Here is a 6467-nt window from a genome sequence, read left to right on the forward strand (position 1 = left end):
TTTTAAACAATAAACAACTTTTATTTCCTCACTATTTTAAATTATGTTAATGAAATATTTTTAAAGGGTTTGGGACAAACTGTCTTATCTGTCAAATGTGAAAAAGACACTTATTAAAAAGAGTCTGATTTAATTGTAAAATCAAATGTTTCTGATTTCAAGCTTCCAATATTTTTGGTATATAACATTTTGACCCTAGTTTGCTAACTAGCAAAAATGGATGATTCCAAAAAATATAGAACTTATAAGAAAATGATGAAAATATTTTATATGACCCAATTGAAATCAACAAAATGTATTCAGTTATAAATATATTATGGTTGTTCATTTCTGCCATACATAATTCAATGGTGCTATTGCTACAATGAAAATATTGCAAAAATTTAGTAAATAATATATAATTGGAAGTAATTATTAGTTATGAAGGGAGTATTTAACCAATTTAATCATTTTCTCCCAAATATTTCATATGTGTATATAAATCAAAATTCAACATGAATTTATTATTTTGCAAAGAATTTTGCAAAGAATAATGCTAACAATGAAGGAGAAATTAAGTTACTCTTCTTTACTGTTTATTAATTTATACATAAGCAACCAATAAATGTCAATTTGATAATTCAGTTTTGTTCTTTACTAATATTTTTAAAGGTATAAATAAAACATGCTGTGTTTGACAAGTATTTTTGAATCAATAGTTTCTTAGTAGGACCCAGGCTCACATTGGGACAATGAATCAAGAGATAAGATCTCATTTAACAATTGTGCTTCAAAAGGGAAAAAATGGATTTACTACTAGTTTTCTTTTACCTGTACATTCTGTCCTTAGCTACAGCATGCACAGCTTGACTATTTTAAGTCATTGAACAGCTGCTAATTAGTGGTTTTAATAGTCAAGAAAAGGGTGAAGCATGTTGTGCATATAAACTGAACCTAAATGTGTTTCTTTTCTGAATACAGTTGACTAAGAAAAAGCCGTTAAAAATTGTATTTTTCTTCACGATCCAAAGTAACAACTATTCAGATCTGCATCTTCATGTACTTCCTAATTCATCTTTCCTAATGACCCACAATATACATATTTTGAAATAATTATTTTAAATTTACAGCCTTTAAGATAATTAGTAGTTGGCACATATAAACGAAAGTGATAATTATTTTATCTACCAGGAGAGCATGCTAACTTTAAAAAAAATTCATTATCTTTCTGTGTATGGGAATTATAATCCTTATGGTTTTTTTCATTAAAAATACTGCCAAAATTGCTCAAGTAATGTTAATGAAAACAAATGATAGTTGTAAAGTTTTCCAGAATGATCAGACCTGATCTATTCAGAATTAATGAAAATTCTGAAGTCTAGATAACTTAAAAGATAGAAAAAAAAATTTTAGTTTCAAGATGTGGTTCACATCAACATTAGGACATGGTACTAGATACACCAGCTTTAAAATTTTAGATGCCTTAGAAAATTGTATATAATACAAATAGTTGAGAGACTGTTCTGAGTATTTATTGTCACTTTGTATCAAATGCTAATATTGGGCTTTACCTGAAAACAGAAAAGCAGTTAGGTAAAGCCCTACCTATTTAGTTTATTTCATATGAAAACATATTTTATTAATGTTCAACAAAATAAACATTTGCAATGGTAAATATCTGAAATATTTAAAAATGCTAAAATATTACCCAACAATAGCAGATATGTTAACACTTTCTTTATCTGAAAATCTATGTTGATTCACAGGTAGGAGCAGGGCAAAACCCTTGCTTGTCAGGCTGGGTTGAGAAGCACCTGCAAAATCCAGAGTGGAGGACGACTGGCCATCTCTCTTCTAAAAGATCCAGCTGCGTTCTGGGATTACTCTTGGGAAGTTTCCATTTTCAAATATCTTTTGTTATTCGTGTGAATACGTGCAGTTATTTTCTCCCACTCAATGGCAATGACCTTTGTTCTATTAAATGTATGTTTTTTTTTCTATTTAATATTCTGTGGCAGAACCATTTTTGTTCCGTCGTTTATAATCTGTACCGTTCATTCCTTGTAACACGGTCTGGCTCTCCCTGCTGTCACTGACAGGGCATTTGCAGCTTTACAGAGGACGCACGGGAAATTGTTCTTCAAATGTTGAAACAGCATGATTAAAAAAAGAATAAAATGCTTACTTAAAAAAAAAATCCGTGTTAAATGCTTCCCATATTTAGATTCCCAGATTCTTAGAAAAGCTATTTTATTTTAAATAATTTAGAAAAGTGACATCGCCTATTCAAATCTGGTATTGTTGTAAGTATTCTCCACGTATGGGATTTAATGCAGATGTGAAAGAAGTTACACAGAAGGAAAGAAAGGGGAGCAACAGAAAAATATGCTTTTCATTCCTTTTCTTTATTGACATCATCATGTTCATTCATATAATGAAAGATTCTGAAGTCCATACTTTTAAAATGATTCCTACTGTGGTTCACTGGATAGTCAGAGACTATAAATATAAACTAGTCGGTGGTCTCAGCTTTTTTTCTAAAATATCTCATCTCAAGTAGCGATTTTCAGTTTCACTAATGTGTCCTTAACTTGCCTAGCCCTCTGGTAGTAGTATTTAGTAATAATGCCTACATAGGAAACCAAAGAAAGGGAAAGCATCAGATGTACATGACACCCAAACTGGACATAACAATTAAAATTAGATTGTACCGTAAATACCCAAAGACAGATTAAAAACAAACAAACCAACAACAACAGCAAAAAATCACAGTTCGATGGTGATTGTTTGTTTAGGAAAAAATGTCTAAATTGACTTGAAAAGCAAAGGGAAGTTATGTGTTACTCAAGCAAAAAAGAGTATTCCTTTCTATTATCTGGATGTTAAGCAGAGACAGATTTGGTGGTTTTTTGGTTTGTTTGTTTTGTTTTGTTTTACCTTATTTCTCATATGTACAACCCTTGTGCACACATTAAATACTTTGAGTAAGGTGTAGTCAGCATATTAGAGATTTAAGTAATTTGAAAGGCTATGGGATTGAGCCTGAGTTTAATTACATGACATTAACAATTATTTAAACAAGGAAAGAACTCATTGAGTCACGGAAAATAGCAGACATATTAATCCCTAGCAAACCTAATTAGATTTTGTGAGTTGTTGAATTTTACCTTTGTGAGCTCTATTAATTCTTCCTAGGATGGATGCACATTTAAACAACTATTTTGAGAATAGGCAGGGGTTACTTTTGTAAGGTTTAAAGATACAGTTAGACCCGTGGTCGGCAAACCGCGGCTCGCGAGCCACATGTGGCTCTTTGGCCCCTTTAGTGTGGCCACGAAGTTTCAATCGCACTGTACATGCGCGCCCGCACGTGGTATTTTGTGGAAGAGCCACACTCAAGGGGCCGCAGTTGGCCAACCACTGAGTTAGTTAGACCTTTGAAAATTTCCAAAATAGTCACCACGTGTGTGTGTGTGTGTGTGTGTGTGAGAGAGAGGAATTAGACCTTTGAAAGTTTCCAAAATAGTCACCACCTATGTGTGGGTGTGTGTGTGTGTGTGTGAGAGAGAGGGAGGGAGGGACACAGAGAGAGAAAATTGGGGGGTAATGAAAGAAGACGGGGATTATTTAGAATAACTGAAGAAGAGAGAAGTAGCTGCTGTGTTAGTGAATTACAAAGATGGCTAGACTTAGAGAGTATACTCTTGTTTACTGGCTTATTTGTAACTTGCAACATATCTGGGTAATGGGACCCTGAAACAGCTCTACTCTAATTTTCATTGTCAAAACCAGGTGAAGTACTACAGCACTAGACATACATTTCTAAGAATTTAAGATCAAATCCTCTGATATTTATTAGCTCGGAGACTCTGGCAAGTCCGTTCATGTGTCTGCGCTACAGTTTCTTCACTTATAAATCGATAATAATACCAACGACTCAACAAATCTCACAGGATGATTGTGAGGTTCACAATGAGACCATATATAGGATTTTAGAAAATTCTTAAATACCATGCAAATGAAGGGATTTTTACCCCAACTACCTAGAACCCTGGTTTCTAGGCGCAGTCTTCAAGACCATAGTCTCTTTCCACCTGTTTCTCTCCTTTTCATTCCCCTCCTGCTGCTGTGCCATACAGCTTCCCAACGCCAGTGCTTTTCTTAGTATCTAACTCAGGGTTTACAACAACTTTCTAGACCAAACACTTCCAAGATATCTTTAACTGACTGCGGTGCCAGTTATGAATTTATTGCTTCTCAGCTCCAAAGGCAACCTTCACTACCTGTTCTGACAGTCCATACTGAACTCTTTTTTTTTAAAAAAACCCATATATTTTTTATTGATTTCAGAGAGGAAGGGAGAGGGAGAGAGAGATAGAAACATCAATGGTGAGAGAGAAACATCAAAGGGCTGTCTCCTGCACACCCCACACCAGGGATCAAGCCCGCAACCTGGGCATGTGCCCTGACAGGGAATCAAACTGTGACCTCCTGGTTCATATATAAATGCTCAACCACTGAGCCTTTACACTGGCCACACAATACTGAACTCTTTTCTTTCGTGGTTTCTTTAAAAATTTTTTTAATTTAAATTCTTTATTGTTTAAAGTATTACATAAGTCTTCTTTTTCCCTCATTGACCTCTTCCCAGCTGCCCCCATCCCCCAGCACATGCCCTCACCCCACCCCCCACTGTCTGTGTCCATTTGCTATGCTTATATGCATACATACAAGTCCTTTGGTTGATCTCTTACCCATCACCCCCCTGAAGCATTTCTTCTTTCCAGTGTGCTTAATATAAATTTAGTCAGCAGAGGGGGTGGGAGGGGCATTGCAGGAGGAAAGGTGTAACTTTGGTGGTTCCTGAGCTGTGGTTTTACCTTTCCTAACTCCTGCTGCCTGGCTAGTCAGTGGTATGGTGTGTGAAGCCATGCAGTGCAGCTCATACCAACCCTGCACCAGAGCTCATAGTTCCCTGGGAACCTTGTATCCAGGGCTTGGGCGTGGTGGCCATCTTTCCGAAGCCCTTTCAATGTTGGCTGGACACACTCTAGGCCTCTCTCCTGCCGCAGCATGACCCCTCCCTTGGCACACTTCCCACTAATGGTAGCTCTCCTGTACTGCGAAGGCTTATTTCTTGCTCTTCTAGTGACTGTGGACCACCTCTGGCCCAGCAGTGCAGCCAACTTCTCTGCCCTCCAGTGGGCTCCCATTACACCTTTCCCAATTAGGTGTGACTCTTGGACTTAGAAGGGGGCCCTTCCTACAAGTTTGTCCTTTCTTAAGTACTTTCCCTCAACCTTATTTTTGTTACATCTTTATAGCTATTCTCCTAATTATTTATATTAAACTAGAGGCCTGGTGCATGAAATTCGTGCATGGGGTGGGGGCAGGGGGAAGTCCCTCAGCCTGGCCTCCACCATTTCCAATCCGGGAACCCTTGGGGGATGTCTGACTGCCGATTTAGGCCAAATCCCACTGGGCCTAAATCAACAGGACATACCTCTCGCAATCGAAGACGTGAGGAAAATGCAAACTCCCCACAGACAGTAGCCTGGGCTAGGAATAAATTTTTTTTCTCATCAACCTTATAACAAAATAACGTTTTTAAGGACCTGCTGTATTGTGCATAACTGTATGTACTGACTTTTATATGATTGGCAGCACAGTAGAATTGTTTACACCAGAATAGCCAGAAAAACGTGAGTAAATTTAGGGTGCTACTACAATCAGGTCCCTAGGAAGGTGTCTGAGGAGGGGGTGTCTTCTGGCTCTTGAGCCACTGGCTCCTCTTGGACTGCCCTAAGGGGTAGCAGCAGAGGGACAGACAGAGGAGGAGAGAAAGGAGGAGGAAGAGATGGAGGAGGAGGAGGAAGTAGTCATGGAGGAGGATGGGAAGGAGGGAAGGGAGGAAGGGCCCCCTAACTGTTCCCCTGCCTGTCTGATTGCCCCTAACTGCCTCTGCCTTGGCCCCCACCACCGTGGCTTTGTCTGGAAGGATGTATGGAAGACATATTACCTTTTTATTAGTATAGATATCGCTTGTTTACTGTGTGATTGTTGTCTCTTGCTTGGGCCCAGACTAAAACATTGGTTGATGAAGTATCACATAATCATATAAAAAATCTGCCCAGCCTGTGTGGCCCAGTGGTTGAGTGTTGACCCATGAACCAGGAGGTCACTGGTTCAATTTCCCCATCAGGCCACATGCCTGGGTTGTGGGCTCGATTCACGGTAGGGGCCATTCAGGAAGCAGCCTATCAATGATTCTCTCTCATCATTGATCTTTCTATCTCTCTCTCCCTTCTTTTCTGAAGTCAATAAAATCCTATATAATAAAGAGCTAATATGCAAATGGTTATCACTCCCTCATGCCGTCACGTAGTTACAGCCCAGACACTCAACACTGGGGAGAGAGGAATGGGGACCAGTCAGGCACAAATGAGCTCGTGAGAGAGGAATGGGGACCAGTCAGGCACAAATGAGCT

The sequence above is a fragment of the Myotis brandtii genome, unplaced genomic scaffold (assembly GCF_000412655.1).
Source record: "Myotis brandtii unplaced genomic scaffold, ASM41265v1 scaffold71, whole genome shotgun sequence".
Lineage (NCBI taxonomy): Eukaryota > Metazoa > Chordata > Mammalia > Chiroptera > Vespertilionidae > Myotis > Myotis brandtii.